The 19,522-nt window shown below is 36.1% G+C and overlaps 1 long non-coding RNA gene across 1 annotated transcript in view; it reads left to right on the forward strand.

The window, feature by feature from the left end:
- The window catches only part of LOC138923724 (uncharacterized), a 29,089-nt gene extending 14,512 nt beyond the window's left edge, over positions 1-14,577 (forward strand). Inside the window, exon 2 of the long non-coding RNA XR_011437768.1 lies at positions 9,214-14,577. This is a non-coding gene — a long non-coding RNA (uncharacterized lncRNA). The remainder of the gene's footprint in view (positions 1-9,213) is intronic.
- Positions 14,578-19,522: the final 4,945 nt, after the last annotated feature.

Here is a 19,522-nt window from a genome sequence, read left to right on the forward strand (position 1 = left end):
GGATAGTCTTGACACTCTTATCAAAAATAAATGGGCCATAGATATTTGGGTTTATTTCTGAACTCTCAATTCTATTCCATTGATCTATAGGTCTATCCTTATGCTGGTACACACTATTTTGATTATTGTAGGTTTGTAATAAGTTTTTAAATCAGAAAATGTGAATCCTCCAACTTTATATTTTTCAATATTATTTTGTCTGTTTGGGACGCCTTGTGATCTCAAATGAATGAGCTGCTTATTAGTACAAAAGAGACTGACATTCAAATAGAACATTTGAGGACGGGATTCTGTGCTGCTTCTTATCTGGATAAGATGCCATCTTCATATTTTGAATTTAAAGATTATTGGTATTTTGGGTTGTAGCTATACTAAAAATGTTTTTATGGAATCCAATTTGAGGACACATTCCAAATAGTCTGCTTATTTATTTTCAAATCATGGCCATTTGATTGTATTGTTAGTGGTAATGGAAGATTTATTATGTTTATTTTAAAACCTTAAAGACTGTGCAGTAAACACTGGACTAGAATTATATATGGTGAAGAATAGGTGCTACGACAATGTCTTAGCAAGAAATTAGCAATGCCCTGGCAAATTCTGAGTGCCACATTAAACGTGCAGGAATACTCCTTGGCATGTAGTTTTCTTCTGAAATCCTTGATTGTAAATTGAATTCCTTCTCAAAGTGCCTAGACTGCTGGATCCATGAGGCAGTAAAGAATAGGAATACATTGAGGACATTTTTCATATCTTGTCTTCATAGCCCCTTATCCTGGATTCACACCATTGAAATGGTGTGGAAAAACCATGTGAGTTTCAAGTTTTTTTGATAAGAACAAATGAGTCTGTATAAGACAGAAAAGAAAATAGTCATATATAAGGAAAGAGATTGTAGTTCAGAGAATCAAATCACTTTAAGAAATTACATCAGATTTCCACTTATAACAATTTCTTCAAACAAAAAGAAATTTTTAGAAAACTTTGCCAAAATAGAGAAGAACAGATGATTATGAAAATGAAACAATCCAAGAACAAGAAAATTACACAATGGCTATGTATAAAACTAAGTATGGTGAATGGACATCAGGCTGAATGCTAAAGAAACATTAATCAGAGGAAAATTTTAAAACTCAAAAACATCAAAAGAAGGGGCCAGCCCCATGGCCAAGTGGTTAAGTTTGGCATGCTCTGCTTTGGCAACCCAGGTTTCATTCCCAGGCATGGATCTATACCATTTGTTGGTGGAAATTTTGTGAAAGTGACCCGCATACAAAATAGAGGAGAATTGGCACAGATGTCAGCTCACAGTGAATCTTCCTCAATCAAAAAGAGGAAGATTGGCAACAGATGTTAGCTCAGGGTGAATCTTCCTCAAAAACGAAAAGCAAAAGCAAAAAATAATAAATTTATGAGAGGATAGGTAAGACATAAATCAAGAAGTTCTAATCTGTGTAAAATATAAGTATAAATTAAAAGGAAGGAAAATAATAATGAAAATGATAAAAACTTTACAGCGCAGGAGGAAGCTATAAATTTGCAAAATGAAAGAGACTAGTCAATATTAATAAAAGAATACTGATCACAACACACAAGTTGGTGAACACTTTCAATTTCAGGAGCAAAGAAAAATCTTATAAACCACATAATCAGAGAGTATAGTATCTGTTTTGTTCACCACTGTACTGCCAGAACAACATAGTACCTGTCAATAGTAAGTGCCTAATAAATATAAATATTTGTTAAATGAATATATGAATGCATAAAGTTCAATTTATTATGGACATTATGCCTAACATAAATCACACTAAAATCCATATACAGAGATTTGAGAATTGTTTTGATTCTATTATTATAAAACAAGATAAATATTACTTGAGGAAAATGGGCATCAGAAATCAAAGCTATGATAAACTTGAGACATACTAGCTGAAGAATCTTTCTGAGGCAAAAAGGTAAAAAAAAATCGTCCGCAAAAAGTTACAAATAAGAGTCATGTCAGCATCATGGCAGAGTGAGCTCTCCCCTTAAACTCTCCCCTCTAAGATACAACGAAAAGGACATTCATACACCAACAGAGGACACTCACACAACACAAAGGACATCTGAGAGGCCCACACAGCCATATGTCTGAAGGTGGAGGTGCTGGACCTCCAGGAGGAAGTGTAAGGAGTTAAGGGGAATCTTTTCTTCCTCCCAAATGGCAGTGACCCTAGGACTGTGCATGGCTCTGAGAGGAAAGGAGGAAGGGATGGTCCTCCATAGGAACACCATTGCTCTCTGATTTCCCTCATAGCTGATGGGAAGGCCAAACACAGAGATTATTAAGCTATTGCAGGGGTCTCTTTATCAAGGTAGCACCCCAGGAGAGCAGATAGTGAGCACCCAGCAAAAATGCCCCCAGGATGGTGCAAGCAGAAGAAAGCACCACTCCCCATGCTCAGCAATCCAGGTCACCCCATCAGCCAGAGTGCCACACAGACAGAAAAGCAGGCAGCAGCTGGGGGTATTGCACAGGTGGAAGAAAACGCCCCTCCTCCTGCCTGGCACTCCAGTCAGCCGATTGGTCAGAGCATTGCACAGACAGAAAAGCAGTCAGTTGCTGGAGTGAGGCAGCAGCAGATTGCACTGAGCTCCTGACTCCCACTGAGTGGCAGCAGGTGGAAGCTGAAAATAGATACTATCACCATGCAGAAGCACAAATATATACTCTTAAGCAGTATGAAAAAAAAACATCAAATCTCCAGACCAGTAGGAAAATCCTAACGAGTACCCAGAAATTAATCCTGAAGAAGCAGAAATTTATAATCTAAATGACAGAGAATGCAAAATAGCTATCATAAAAAAATTCAATAAGTTACAAGAAAATACAGAAAGACAGTTCAATGAAATAATGAACTCCTTCACAAAAGAGATTGCAATTATAAAGAAGAACCAATCAGAATGTTGGAGATGAAAAACACAATGGATGAAATAAAGAAAAATAAGGACACCCTAAAAAATAGAGCAGATTTTTGGGGGGTCAGAGTTGGCAATTTAGAGGACAGAAATATAGAAATGCATCATATGGAGGAGGAGGGAGAACCAAGACTAAAGAGAAGAGAAGAAATTCTCTGAGAATATCTGACTCAAGTAGGAAGTGCAACATAAGGATTATAGGTATTCCAGAGGGAGAAGAGAAAGAGAAGGGAGCAGAAAGCTTGTTCAAAGAAATAATAGCTGAGAACTTCCCAAACCCAGGGAAGGAGCTGGGAATACAAGCAAAAGAAGTCAATAGATTTCCTAACTATATCAATGTAAAAAGACCTTCTCCAAGGAATATAGTAGTAAAGCCAGCCAAAATGAATGACAAAAAAAAAAGTATGGGAAGAAAGATAGAAGAAAATAACTTATGAAGGAATCCCTATCAGGCTTTCAGTGAATTTCCCAGCAGAAACCTCACAGGCTAGAAGAGAGTGGAATGATAGATTCAAAATTCTAAAAGACAAAACCTTTCAGCCAAGAATACTCTATCCAGCAAAAACATCCTTCAGGTATGATAGAGACATAAAATTTTTCCCAGATAAACAAAAGCTAAGGTAGCTCATTGCCATAAGACCCCAACTACAAAAAATCCTCAAGAAGGCTGTCATAGCTGAGAAAAGAATAGGAAAGGGGCCACAAAGCCCTCAGCAAGGAGATAAATAGGTAGACAAAATCATAAAATTTCAGCTCTTTATCAGAACAGGTTAGCAAATATTTAATTATAACATTAAAGGTAGAGGGAAGGAAAACCTCAAAAATAAATATAATCTCATTATTTAAGCACAAACTCACAACACAAGATGGAATAAGATATGACAATCATAACTTAGGAGAGGAAGAACAAAGGGATGGAATTGGCTTAGTCTAAGAAAATAAGAGGTTATCAGAAAACGGACTATCTCATCTATGAGATTATTTATACAAACTGAATGGTAATCACTAAACAAATAAGTAGAACAGAGACACAAATGATGAATAAGGAGAATAAGAAAATCATCATAGAAAACTACCTAACTGAATTGGTAGTTCGAAATACATGGGATGAGAAACAAAGGAAATGCAGAAGAACCAGATAACAAGTGATAAAATGGTAGCATTAAGCCCTCATATATCAATAATCACTCTAAATGTAAATGGATTGAATTCTCCAATCAAAAGACACAGAGTGGTGAGATGGATTAAAAAACAAGACCCAGCAATATGTTGCCTTCAGGAAACACATCTCAGCTCCAAAGACAAACACAGGCCCAGAGCAAAGGGATGGAAGATAATACTCCAAGCTAATGGCAAACAAAAGAAAACAGGTGTTGCCATACTTATATCAGACAAGTAGACTGCAAGATAAAATAGGTAAAGAGAGACAAAGAGGTGCAGTATATTATAATAAAAAGGACACTACACCAAGAAGACATAACACATAAATATTTATGCACCCAACGCAGGAGCACCAAAGTACATAAAACAACTATTAACAAACCTAAAAGGAGATAGTAACAACAGCACAAAAATAGTAAGAGGACCTCAACACTCCATGTACATCAGTGGATAAATCATCCAGACAGAAAATCAACAAGGAAATAGTGGAATGAAATGAAAAACTAAACCAGATGGTCTTAATAGATATATATAGAACACTCCATCCCAAAACAGAAGAATACACATTCTTCCCAGGTGAGCACACAACATTCTCAAAGATAGACTATATGTTGGGAAACAAGGCAAGCCTCAATAAATTTAAGAAGATTGAAATCATACCAAGCATCTTTTCCAACCATAATGATATGAAACTAGAAACCAACTACAAGAAAAAAGCTGGGAAAGGGACAAAGATGTGGAGACTAAACAATATGCTACTGAACAACCAATGGATCATTGAAGAAATTAAAAGAGAAATCAAAAAATAAGTGGAGACAACTCATATGGGATGGAGCAAAAGTCATCCTAAGAGGGAAATTCATAGCAATGTAGGCCCACCTTAACACAAAAGAAAAATCTCAAATAAGCAATCCTAAACTACATCTAAATGAATTAGAAAAAGAAGAACAAACAAAGCCCAAACTCAGCAGAAGGAGAGAAATATTAAAAATTACAGCAGAAATAAATGAAATTGAAACAAAAAAGATAGTAGATAAAGGATCAATGAAGAAAAGAGCTGATTCTTTGAGAAGATAAAAAAATTGATGAACCCTTAGCCAGACTCACTAAGAAAAAATAGAGAAGGTTCAAATAGATAAAATTAGAAATGAAAGTGGAAAAATTACAATGGATATCACAGAAATACAAAAGATTCTAAGAGAATACTGTGAAAAACTACATGCCAACAAATTCGACAGTCTAGAAGAAATGGATAAATTCTTAAATTCTTACAATGTTGCAAAATTGAATCAAGCAGAAATAGAGAATCTGAATAGAGCAATCACAGGTAAAGAGATTGAACCAGTAAGCAAAAACTACCAAAAATTAAAAGTTGAGGACCAGATGGCTTCACTGGAGAATTTGACCAAACATTTAAAGAAGATTTATTATCTATCCCTCTCAAACTATACCAAAAAATTAGGAAGACAGAACACTTCCTAACACATTCTATGAGGCCAGCATCACCCTGATACCAAAGCAAGACAAGGACAACACAAAGAAGGAAAATTACAGGCCAATATTGCTGATGAACATAGATGCAAAAAACCTCAACAAAATATTGGCAAACCGCATACAGAAATACATTAAAAAGATCATGTAACATGATCAAGAAGGATTTATACCAGGCACGTAGGGTTGGTTCAACACTTGCAAATCAATGTGATACACCACATTAATAAAATGGGGAATAAAAACTACATGATAATCTCAACAGATGCAGAGAAAGCATTTGATAAGATCCAACATCAATTTATAATAAAAACTCTCAATAAAATGGATAGAAAAGGAAAGTACCTCAACATAATAAAGGCCATATATGACAAACCCATAGCCAACATCATACTCAGTGGGGAAAAACTGAATGTCATCCCTCTGAGAACAGGAATAAGACAAGTGTGCCCACTCTCACTACTCCTATTCAATATAGTACTGGAGGTATTGGCCAGAGCAATTCGGCAAGAAAAAGACATAAAAAGGATCCAAATTGGAAAGGAAGAAGTAAAACTGTCACTATTTGCAGATGATATGATTTTATATGTATAAAACCCTAAAGAATCCATTGGAAAACTATTAGAAATAATCAACAACTACAGCGAAGTTTCCAGGTACAATATCAACTTACAGAAATCAGTTGCATTTCTCTACTCTAATAACAAACCAACAGAAAGGGAACTCAAGAATACAATCCCATTTACAATCGCAAAAAAAGAATAAAATATCTAGGAATAAATTTAACCTAGGAGGTGAAAGTCCTATACAATGAAAACTATAAGACATTATTGAAAGAAATTGATGATGACATAAAGAAATGGAAAGATATTCCATGCATATGTATTGGAAGAATAAACATAGTTAAAATGTCCATGCTACCTTATAGGAATCTACAGATTCAATGTAATCCCAATCAGATCACCAATGACATTCTTCATGGAAATAGAACAAAGAATACTAAAACTCATATGGGGCAACCAAGACTCCAAATTGCTAAAGCAATCCTGAGACAAAAGAACAAACCTGGAGGCACCACAACCCCTGACTTCAAAATATTCTACAAAGCTATAGTAACCAAAACAGTATGGTACTGGCACAAAACAGGCACACAAATCAATGGAACAGAATTGAAAGCCTAGAAATAAAGCCTCACATCTATGGATAGCTAATCTTTGACAAAGAAGTTAAGAACTTATAATGGAGAAAGGAAAGTCTCTTTAACAAATGGTGTTGGGAAAACTGGACAGCCACATGCAAAGCAATGAACGTAGACCATTATCTTTCACCATACAAAAAATAAAACCTCAAAATGGATCAAAGACATGAAGGTAAGACCTGAAACCACAAAACTTCATGAAGAAAATAAAGGCACTATACTCTTTGCCTTCAGTGTTAAAAGGATCCTTTTGAATACCATGTCTACTCAGACAAGGAAAACAAAAGAAAAGATAAACAAGTAGGACTTCATCAGACTAAAAACCTTCTGCAAGGCAAAGGAAACAATGAACAAAACTAAAGGACAACCCACAAACTGGGAGAAAATGTTTGCAAATCATACATCTGACAGGGGGTTAATCTCCATAATATATAAAGAATTCACACAGCTGAGCAACAAAAAAACCAAATAACCTGATCAAAAAATGGACAAAGGATATGAACAGACATTTTTCCAAAGAAGATATACAGATGGCCAATAGGCACATAAAAAGATGTTCAACATCACTAATCATTGCAGAAATGCAAATCAAACCTACACTTAGACATCACCTTACACACACTAGAATAGCTATAATCACTAAGACAAAAAATAACAACTATTGGAAAGGTTGTGGAGAAAAGGGAACCCTCATACACCAGTTTTGGAATGCAAACTGGTGCAGCCACTATGGAACACTATGGAGATTTCTCAAAATATTAAAAATAGAAATACCATATGACCCAGCTATCCCACTACTAGGTATTTATCCAAAGAACTTAAAATCAGCAATACAGAGAGACTTATGCACCCCTATGTTCATTGTGGCATTATTCACAATTGCCGAGACATGGAAGCAACCCAAGTACCCATCAACTGATGATTGGATAATGATGATGTGGTATATATATATATATATGTGTGTGTGTGTGTGTGTGTGTGTGTGTATGTATATATACACACAATGGAATACTACTCAGCCATATAAAAGACAAAATCATCCTATTTGCAACAACATGGATGGATCTTGAGAGTATGATCTTAAGGGACATAAACCAGACACAGAAAAACTAACACTGTATGATTTGACTCATATGTGGAAGATGAACAACATACAGACAAAGAAAGCAGTTTAGTGGTTACCAGGGGGAAGGGGGTTGGGGGTTGGGCAAGAGGGGTGAAGGGGTACATTTATATGGTGATTTACAAATAATAATGTACAACTGCAATTTCACAATGTTATAAACTATTATGACCTCAATAAAAAAACTGTTACAAATAGAGATAAAATACCACATGGAGAGAAATATCAAAGTGAAGAGTGACCAAGTGATGAAAGCTTAGAATGAGAGATGTTTTGATTAAACAAGCTAAGAATTGAATTAAGAGCATGAATTGAAGTAAAATGGTTGTACAGTGGAGTATAGTTATAAAGGGCAAAAAACAGCAAGTAACTTGGAACAAATTTTCCATATTAACGTTAAAGTAATATTAGGGGAAAAATGGTTGTTTCGATAAGGGTCTGATTATTTGGCCTCATTCATAGCTCTCTTGTGTCCTTTAATCTAGAGTAGCTCCTACATCTTTCCTTGTCTTTAATAACTTGACATTTTTGAAGAATCCAGGCCAGTTCCTATGTGGAATATGCTTCTGTTTTCAGGTTTATCTAATTTCCTCATGATTAGGCTCAGGTTGTGCATTTCTGATAGGAATAACACAGAAGCAGTGTGTGTTTCTCTCAGTGTTTCCTATCAGGAAGCACATTCCTCCCATTTCTGGTCACATTAGCTTTGATCTCTTTGGTTAGGGTGATGTTTGTCAGAGTTCTCCACTGTAAAGTGATTAATAAGTATATTGCAATTAATAGGTATTTTGTGGGTCAATACTTTGAAGCTATATAAATAGGTTGTTATTCATTCAATTTTTATCCACCAGTTTTAACATTCATTAAGTGTCCCTACCTGAATCAACTATTCCCCATGAAGGATAAAGGAGAAGAAGGAAAGGCCAACATAAAGCTTGGCCCTGGATACTCTGGGTGCTGCTTCAGGGCTGCCTAGCCTGAAGAAGGAAGATGGAGGGAGGAGAAAGGAAGAAAGATGAAGCTAAAATTAGTGTGTACTGATTTTACAATAAAAACATAAGTAATTGTTAAATAATTTATGTTATTTGGGGCATATTCCTTCCAGGACCTGTCATATTCTACAGTAGAGATAGAAATTCATGCATTGGCAAGGAGGACAGAGCTTACTCTGGCCATGGAAATAAGATAATATATTTAAGTAAAAATAAGTAGAGCGTTAGTGTCTGAGGAGAGGAAAGTTATGAAAATTCTTATGTAATGATCTCTGTTTTCTCCTCAGTAGAAGTGACATTTATTTGCAGAATATGAGATGGAGCAAGAAGAAATTTAGGCCTGAAAAGAATGACCAACTGTGGACTGAACAATTGCTGAGAGTCAAGTGGCTTGGGAAGCGGACTCTGCAATGGAGATTTGCCTGCACCATAGTGGAAAGAGGATTGGCAGAGGGATAGGAAGCTGCAACACAGTCACAAGAAAGGCCTCAGCCATTCCACAGGGGTGCTGGAGCTGGATGCTTGCCCATTTAGGGTGTCCCAATTGGGGTGAGGGGCCTAGGCCTTTATCCCCTCCCCCCCCCACTGCCCTGTCACTGGAAGCAGACTGCCTCCGGGAAAGTGGTGTGACCCTGGCTATGGCAACTTTTTTCACAGAAGATTAACAACCTGGAGGGGAAACACAGAACTAAGTTCCTAGCTGTCAACACTCCAGATTGCTGGAGCCATGGATCTCAGTCCTGGAGAGGAGTGGGAAGGATCTGAGGGGCATGGCCCAGGATCATTGCACAAGGACACAAACACTCTTTAAATCCAGATGGATGTGTAGATACAAGGGCAGAACCTGCAGCAAGAGTTCGGTGTACACAGATCTACCAGAAACAGGTCCTGTCTATCACATATTTGTCAGCTTCAGCGAATTTGAGATCTAGACTTCTGTTAATGGTAATCAATGATACAAGCAGAATATTGCTTTAAACGCTTGTTTACAAAGTGCTGGAACCTGAATTTGCTATGTTTCTTATAAATTAATTTATTTATGGCAAGGGGGGAAAGATGTGAATAGAAAAATCACAGATGAGAACATTTTTTTAATACTCAGAGGAATGTGCAGGTAGGAAACTGGTGCCGGGAGAGTAGAATAATTACAATCTTCCTGTCAATTGGCTTAAGGGGTAAAACATCATCTTCCTGCTTTATGAGTAAACAAAATTTGAACATTTAAGGCCTCATCAGAGAGATCTGTCACTGAGAAACATTCATTTCTTTGCTGCCTACAGGGCAATCTGTCGCCATTGAGGGCCATTGACTATTAAATGCTTAGATGAATAAGTGCTTATGACGTCTGCAATTTCTAGTTAGAAAATGAGACAAAGATTAAAACAACATTTTGAGACAAGGCTTTTTATGGTTTCTGTTTATAAATCTTTAGGTAGCTCTGTTGAAATTAAATACTGCATCAATGCTTAAACTTCTGACCATTCTTTCTCATTTTGTTACATTTTGAAGAGGAGAATACATTTTAATATGTTGTAATGTGTCTACACAGACAAAATAAACTACAGGTTGAGTATTTAGTGAACACTGACCAATGTGTAACTCAGAAATTCACCAAGTTTATCGTCTTCTGACCTCTTCTGACTGTTAAAAATCATTTAAGACACCAAATAGCTTTTGTTGATGTGGGTTTTATCTATCATTACTTACTGTTTTAGAAAAGGAAATAGATATTTTCAAAATATTTATAACTTATTGAAAAATAATTATAAAAGTATTATTGTTTACCATTGAAAGCATATTTTTAAAGAAAAATAAGCACATTTTCAAAAACAAAAGTATGTATAATGAGTACAGTGGCATTGATTCACATTTTGCAAAATTTTTTAATGTGTGGCGTAGAAGTCAGCTGGATTCTCACATGAGCCTCACATTCCATCATTTGCCATATGGTGCTTTGGTTGAAACATATGAGGAAAACTTAGCCCCATACAGATATATATTGGAAAAGGAACATTTTGTAATTAAATTTTTTATTTTGAAGTCATTGTAGATGCACATGCAGATGTTAGAAATAGTAGGGGAGATCTTGTGTACCCTTTACCCAGTTTTCCCCAACAGTAACATTTTTCAAAGCTGTAGGACACTTTCACAGGCAACATATTGACTCTAATGCAGTCAAGATCCAGACATTGCCATCACCCCAAACATCCCCCCGTTGCCCTTTTACAGTCGCATCCACTTTCCTCATTAACTGCTAGGACAATTAATTCTCTTCTCCCTTTTTACAATTGTCATTTTAAGAATAAGATATAAATGGAATGTGAGATTGGCTATTTTCACTCAGCATAATCCTCTGGAGATTCATCCAGACTGTTGTGAGTATCAATAAGTTTTTTCCTTTTATTTGTGACTATTACATATGGTAAAGATTACCATAATTTGCTTTGAAGGACATTTGGATTGTTTCCAGTTTTTGGCTATTATGAACAAAACTGCTAGAAATGGTAGAGTACAGGTTTTAGTGTCAACAAAACTTTTCCTTTCTCTCAGATTAAGTCATATGGTAGATATACGTTTGGTTTTTTAGAAACTGCCAAACTATTTTCTAGAGTGCCATTTTACATTCTCAGTGGTCATATGTGAGTAACCCACTTTTTGTTAATCCTCATTGGCATTTCTTATTGCCACTATTTTTTTATTTTAGCCATGCTGGAGGGTTGTAGGAATATCTCAATGTGGTTTTAATTTGTATTTCCCTAATCGCTAATGATGTTGACATCATTTCTCATGCTTATACGCAATTTCTATATCCTTTCATTGAAATGTCTCTTCATGTATTTTGCCTATTTTCCAATCAAATTGTTTTATCTTTTACTGTTGAGTTTAGGGAGTTCTTTATATATTCTAGATACCAGTCCTCTGTTGGATATGTGATATGCAAATATTTTGTTTCATTCTGTAATTGTCTTTTATACTCTAAACATGGTTTTTGACAGAGCAAAAAGTTTTCATTTTGATGAAATCTAACTTCTCAATTTTCTTTTTATGGATCACACTTTGGTGTTAAGTCTAAGAACTGTTATTTAGAACAAGACTTTCTTATCTTGAAGACTTTCTTCAAAATTTTTGGCTAATAGTGTTATAGTTTTATATCTTATGTTTAAGCCTGTGATCCATTGTGAGTTAATTATTTATAATAATCTTGTATATTAATTTTTGTATAATTTCATATGTGATTTAGATCGAGGTTCTTTTTTTTTGTCTGTGGATGTCCAAAGACTCCAGCACCATTTGTTGAAAAAGTTAACTTGTCCCCATTGAATTGCTGTTGCATCTTTATCAGACTTGGTTCTGTATATTTCTTGGGTCTATTCCTGTGTACTCACTTCTGTTTCATTGATCTGTATATCTTTCCGTCAACCAATAGCACATTGTCTTGATTACTATAGCTAGATAATATATCTTCAACTTGGGTAGACTGACTCTTCCCATTTTATTCTACTTTTTTCAAAATTGTTTTAGCTATTCTAGTTCCTTCTTCTTTCAATATAAATTTCATAATAAACTTGTCTCCACTTACCAAAATTATTGCTGATATTTGGATAGGAATTGCGTTAAACTTGTGTATCAATTATTGGTGAATTAACAACTTTGCTACATAAATCTTCCAATACATGATCGTAGGATGTTTATCCATTTATTTAGCTATTTTGTTATTTATTTCATCAATGTTTTGTAGTTTCCAGCATATAACTCAAGTACAAGTTTTGTTAGATTTACACAAATTACATTTTACCCCATTGTAAATTATATTAAATTTTTAATCTCAAGAATCTATTCACTGCTACTCTCTAGAAATGTTGTTGATCTTGTATCCTGTGATCTTGCTGAACTCAATTATTAGTTTTGGGAGTTATTTTGTAGATTCCTTAGTATTTCCTATGTATACAATAATGTCACTGGCACAGAGGGGCGATTTTATTTCTTCCTTTCCAAACTGTATGACTGTTTTTCTTGTCTTATTGCTCTAGCTAACCTCTGCTCTTGACTTCACTAGGCCCTCTCTGGCACCAGTTCAGTGGGGAGATTGAGAGGCATCTCATCACCACCTGGCAAGGGTGAAAGTCTGTTCTTCCGCCGAGCCTCTGTTATCTGGGTGAGGGTGGGGCCACAGTTTTGTCTGAGTGTTTGTCTAGAGTAGAGCTATTTTTATTTAAAAGTTTTATCTTGCTAGGCTGCCCTTTTCCCTGACCGTTGGCTAGAAAGAGCAGGCTTTCAGGGGCTTTTGAGTCTCTGCTAGTTGCCAGCACCCAGAGGGAGAAAGAACATCCAGGGACTACCCTTGTGCCATTCCTTGGGTTCCAAGGTCTCTGATCAGTCTCAAACTTTCAGAATATTCTTAGGCTTGTTTTAGATAGACTCCAGGGTTTTTATGAGTACTTAGCAAGAAAGAGTAGGGAAAAGTATGTCTATCTCATCTTCCCAGAAATGGAAGTCTCAAAGTCAAGGGTATTTTGAAGATATTGTCCTAAAAATATATATATTTTAAATTTTCTTATTATTTTTTATCAAAGATGAGACCAAATTAAAATAAATAATCTATTTGGCAAATACCTTGATGATATTATCTTGCGTGAGTTAATGACAATGATGAACGTTCTTTATCATCAATACTATTATAATATATTTTAAGACCAAAACATGTAAGTAAGTGCTTACCTAAAGACTAAAAATCGACAAAATGTATTTTTTCCTAAATATTGTTTTTTGCACCATTAGATATGAAAATGTTTGATAATTCAAATTTATCCAACAGATTCACATATGATTTTTATAGATAAAGCCAGTCAGACATAAAAACATATAATAATCAAAATAGGACTTGGTTATTTGAGAGTTTGTGTAAATCAATAATAGACTTCTAGGTCAGTCTTTTAGGTATATCTTAATTCTTACTCAGCAATGCCATTGAATGCCTTATAATATAAACCTGATGTTATCATGAAGCTACATCACTTTAAAAAAATTGCAATATTTGCAAATGTTATAACTTATTCAACACATATCTTTTAATAAAATTATGATTTGAATGTGTGTGAAAAGATAAGAAAATGCTTCTGGATGAAAAACGGCAAATTCATGTCAGGGAAGAGATCAATCTTGAACCAAATTCTCTGAAGAATTAACATAAGCAGAGATGCAGTAGGTTATATTAATATGACTGGAATTTGAATTTTGAATTCTGACTCATATCCTTCTGATAGGACCTTTAGTTTTATTCTGAAGTAACCTACTAGTATGTATTTTATTATCCCAAATCTTTGAGTTCTGAGTCCTACGTTTTACTTCTTATCCACATTACAAATGACAAAACAAATTTCTTCCTGGAATTTTCTTCTTGGCCAGGTTTACCGAAGAAAGAAGAGGAATGATATAATAATCAACAGAAGTTACTGTTCCTACAATGTAATTATAAAAGTCTCTGTATTTATGTCCACATAAAGAAGGAAATCTTATAAATGTGCCCTAAGGTAGCTTTAAAATAAGGAATATTTTATAGTTTTCAGTGTGTAAGTTTTTCAATTCTTTTGTTAAGTTTACTCCTACATATTTTATTCTTTTTGTTGAAATTATAAATGGGATTGTATTCTTAATTTCTCTTTCTGCTACTTCATTCTTAGTGTATAGAAACACAACTGATTTTTGTATGTTAATTCTGTATCTTACAACTTGTGTGTATTCATTTATTATTTCTAAAAGTTTGTTGAAAGAAATTGAAGAAGACACAAAGAAATGGAAAGATATCCCATGCTCTTGGATTGGAAGAATTAACATAGTTAAAAAGTCCATACTTCCTAAAGCAATCTACAGATTCAATGTAATCCCTATCAAAGTTCTAATAACATTTTTCACAGAAATAGAACAAAGAATCCTAAAATTCATATGGAACAACAAAAGACCCTGAATAGCCAAAGGAATCCTGAGAAAAAAGAACAAACCTGGAGGTATAACACCCTCTTATTTCAAAATATACCGCAAAGCTATAGTAACCAAAACAGCATGATACTGGCACTAAAAGAGACACACAGATAAATGGAACAGAATCGAGAGCCCAGAAATAAACCCACACATCTATGGACAGCTAGTTTTCAACAAGGGAGCCAAGAGCATACAATGGAGAAAGAAGAGTCTCTTCAATAAATGCTGTTGGGAAAACTGGACAGCCACATGAAAGAGAATGAAACTAGACTGTTTTCTCACACCATACACACAAATTAACTCAAAATGGATTAATGACTTGAATGCAAGTCCTGGAACCATTAAACTTCTAGAAGAAAGCATAGGCAGTACGCTGTCTGACATCAGTCTTAACAGCATATTTTCCAGTACCATGTCTGAACTGGCAAGGGAAACAATAGAAAAAATAAACAAATGGGACTACGTCAGATCTAAAAGCTTCTGCACAGCAAAGGAAACCATCAATAAAATGAAAAAACAACCTCAAAATTGGAATAAGATATTTGCAAATCATATACCTGATAAGGGGGTAATATCCAAAATATATAAAGAACTCATACATCTCAACAACAAAAAAACTAACAACTCAATTAAAAAATGGGCAAAAATTCTGAACGTTTCTCCAGAGAAGATATACAGATGGCCAAGAGGCACATGAAAAGATGTTCAACATCATTAACTATCAGATAAATACAAATCAAAATTGCAATGAGATATCACCTCACTCCCGTCAGAATGGCTATAATTAATAAGACAGGAAACAATAAGTGTTGGAGAGGATGTGGAGAGAAGGGAATCCTCATATACTGCTGGTGGGAGTGCAAACTACTGAAGCCATTATGGAAAACCGTATGGAGATTCTTCAAAAAATTAAAAATAGAAATGCCGTATGATCCAACTATTCCACTTCCGGGTATTTATTCAAAGAACATGAAAACAATGCATAAAGATGCATGCACCCCCACATTCATCACAGCATTATTTACAATATCTAAGACTTGGAAGCAACCTAGGTACCTGTCAAGGGAGGAATGGATAAAGAAGATGTAGTATATATACAATGGAATCTTACTCAGCCATAAGAAACAATGAAATCTTGCCATTTGTGACAAGATGGAAGTACCTGGAAGGCATTATCCTAAGTGAAATAAGTCACAGTGAGAAAGTCAAATACCATATCATCTCACTCATAAGTAGAAGATAAAAGCAATGACAAACAAACAAATAGAAACAGAGATTGATTAGTGGTTACCAGAGGGAAAGCGGGGAGGGAGGAGGATGAAAGGGGTGTTTAGGTATATGTGTGTGGTGATGGATTGTAATTAGTTTTTGGGTGGTGAACATGATGTAATATACACAGAAGTTGAAATATATAACCATGTACACCTGAAATTTATGTAATGTTATAAACAATGTTACCACAATAAAAAAGAAAAAGAAATTAAAAATAAATTAATTAAATTAAATAGAGAAAAATAATAGAGAAATCTGAGACAGTCAGAGAGCTGCAAGGAAAATAGAGAAAGGGAAAGAGAGAAAAGCATAAGTGGAAAGACTTAAAAGGAGGGAGAGGGGACTAGACAGTGGAAGTGTTCACAGGCGCAAACCTGGAACTAAACAGAATCAAGGCCCAGGGCAACTGAGAGTTAAGAAGCAAAACAGAAGAGAAAATGGTGTCTAGGAGGAAAGGATACAAATTCAAAGGGCAAACACCATATCTTCATTTTCACCAGAGAGCAACAGGCTTGCAAAATAATTTTCTCTCTGCGGTAACTTTCTCCTGGAATCCTGAAGTTACAGTTCCCCCTCACCCTTCCTAGGAGAACCAACTCCTCCTGGCCAGTTGCTTCAGAGGACTCCTCTGCTCCTTCTGCTCAAGCCCCCACATCACACTCTCCAGAGAGAATTTCTTACCCTGAGGGGCCATGGACAAAATTCAGTATAATTCAGGTTGTTCATCAACCTGGTTGCAGAAAATCATTACACTTTTATTTTCACTAATCAGAAAAGGCTGACTGAGGACCTGAACTTTCTCCAAGGAGGCAGCCACAACGTCCTGCCCCCAGGGCCTAACCCCACTGTCAGTGGATACCACCCCCACCCTGCAGTAAGAGGAGAAAACAATCAAAACTGCTGTGAACAGAAGGGGCAGAGCAAAATGGCGGGGTGAGCTGACCCGGGATTCTCTCCCCTCCAAAATACAACAAAGGAATGGAAAAACTGAATTTCAGAGAATAAATCTAATGCCAACATGTTAGAGACCTACAATACCAAGAAGGCGGAGACCATAAACCTTACTTACAGCCTCGGAGACACTGGAACCGTAGGAGAGAACATCGCTCCCTCCCCTAGAGTCTGCGATCCTTGCTGAGTAGCTCGGGAAGAAGCGGGGGAGGGGCCGCGCGACCAGGGGATCATCCAGGACTCCTGCCACTGGTTCAGTGGAAACCCGCTGATGGGGGGAAAGCTTCCATCCGCGGGGACCCCATAAACCCAGGGCCTCAGGAGACCAGAGAACAGAACTAATCTGAATCCAGATCGGCGCTCAAGAACAGCAGCCCCTCCCTCCCAGTAAAGCCACTGGGTGCAGCCATCTTGCCCGAAGGTGGAGAGCTCATAACACGCAGCTCTCAACCCCCATCTAGTGGCGACAGGCTGTAACTGCAACTGAATCCTACCACCATATGAAAAAACCGCTACTCTACCATCCAGCAATTTATAAAAGCCCCAGACCAGAAGGAAAACAATAAAAACATAGAATTAAGTCCTGAGGACTTGGAATTAGGTAAACTAAGTGATAATGAGTTCAGAGCAGCTATAATCAAAAAACTCAATGAGGTAGAGAGAAAGATAGAGAAACAAGCCGAGTTCTGGAGTTACTTCACAAAAGAGATTGAAATCATAAAGAAGAATCAAACAGAATTACTAGAGATGAAAAACACAATGGACCAGATAAAACAGAATACAGATTCCCTGAATGCCCGTGTAGACACTATAGAAGAGAAAATTAACATAATTGAAGATAGACAGGCTGAGTGGCTCCAGACAGAGGAAGAAAGAGAACTAAGAATTAAAAGAAAGGAGGAAAATCTCCGAGAGATAGTGGATTCAATGAGGAGTAAGAACATAAGGATCATAGGGAATTCCCGAGAACGTGGAAAAGGAAAATGGAGCAGAAAGTGTGCTTAACGAAATTATTGAAGAGAACTTCCCAAATCTAGGGATTGACGGAGAAATGTGTGTAGAGGAAGCTTTCAGATCTCCTAGATTTGCCAATGTAAAAAGACCTACTGCAAGGCACATACTAGTAAAATTGGCAAGAAGCAAAGATAAGGAAAGAATACTCAGGGAAGTAAGAAAAAAGAAGAGAATAACCTATAAAGGAGCCCCTATCAGACTGTCAGCGGATTTCTCTATGGAAACCTTACAAGCTAGGAGAGAATGGAGTGACATATTCAAAGCTTTAAAAGATAAAAATCTTCAGCCAAGAATACTCTATCCAGCAAGAATTTCCTTCAGATATGAGGGAGAAATTAAATCTTTTCCAGACAAGCAAAAGTTAAGGGAATTTGTAACTAAAAGCCCTCCACTACAAGAAATCCTCAAGAAGGCTCTCATACCTGACAAAAGAAAAAAGGCAGAAAGGGGTCACAATCCACAGACTAGGAAGACTGATGGATAGAACCAGAACAGGATAGCAAATATTCAATTATAGCATTAGGGTAAAGGTAAGGAAACTACCAAAGCAAGGATGATCCTATCACTCTAACTACAAATTCATAACACGAGTTGCAATAAGAAATAAAAATAATTATTTAGGAGGGCAAGAGCAAAGGGTCTAAATCAGTATTGGTCAAGCAAGTAAGAGACCACCAGAGAATAGACTATATTATACACGAGGTTCTAAATACAAACTTCAAGGTAGACACTAAAATAAAATACAGAACAGAGGCACAAATCATAAATAAGGAAAAATCTAAGAAACCCAGCATAAGAAATTGCAGTATTAAATGGGTAGTCTAAAGCACACAGGAAAAGAAATGCAGGAAAACAAGATAATGAGTGACAGATTGACAGCATTAAGTCCACATGCATCAACAATCACTCTCAATGTAAACGGATTGACCTCTCCAATAAAAAGACACAGAGTGGCAAAATGGATTAAAGAACAAGATCCAACAATTTGTTGCCTCCAAGAAACACACCTCAGCCCCAAGGACAAACACAGGCTCAGGGTGAAGGGGTGGAGGACAATACTTCAAGCTAATAGCAAGGAAAAAAAGGCAGGTTTTGCAATTCTTATATCAGACCAAGTGGACTTCAAAATAAGACAGGTAAAGAGAGACACAGAGGGACAATATATAATGATCAAAGGGACAGTTCATCAAGAAGAAATAATGCTTATAAATATCTATGCACCCAACACAGGAGCACCAAGACTCATAAAGCAACTATTAAGACCTAAAGGAAGATGTTAAAAACAACACAATAATAGTAGGGGACCTCAACACCCCACTCACATCAATGGACAGATCATCCAGACAGAAAATCAACAAGGAAATAGTGGAGCTAAATGAAAAA

This window comes from Equus caballus, chromosome 4, assembly GCF_041296265.1.
Source record: "Equus caballus isolate H_3958 breed thoroughbred chromosome 4, TB-T2T, whole genome shotgun sequence".
Taxonomy (NCBI): Eukaryota; Metazoa; Chordata; class Mammalia; order Perissodactyla; family Equidae; genus Equus; species Equus caballus.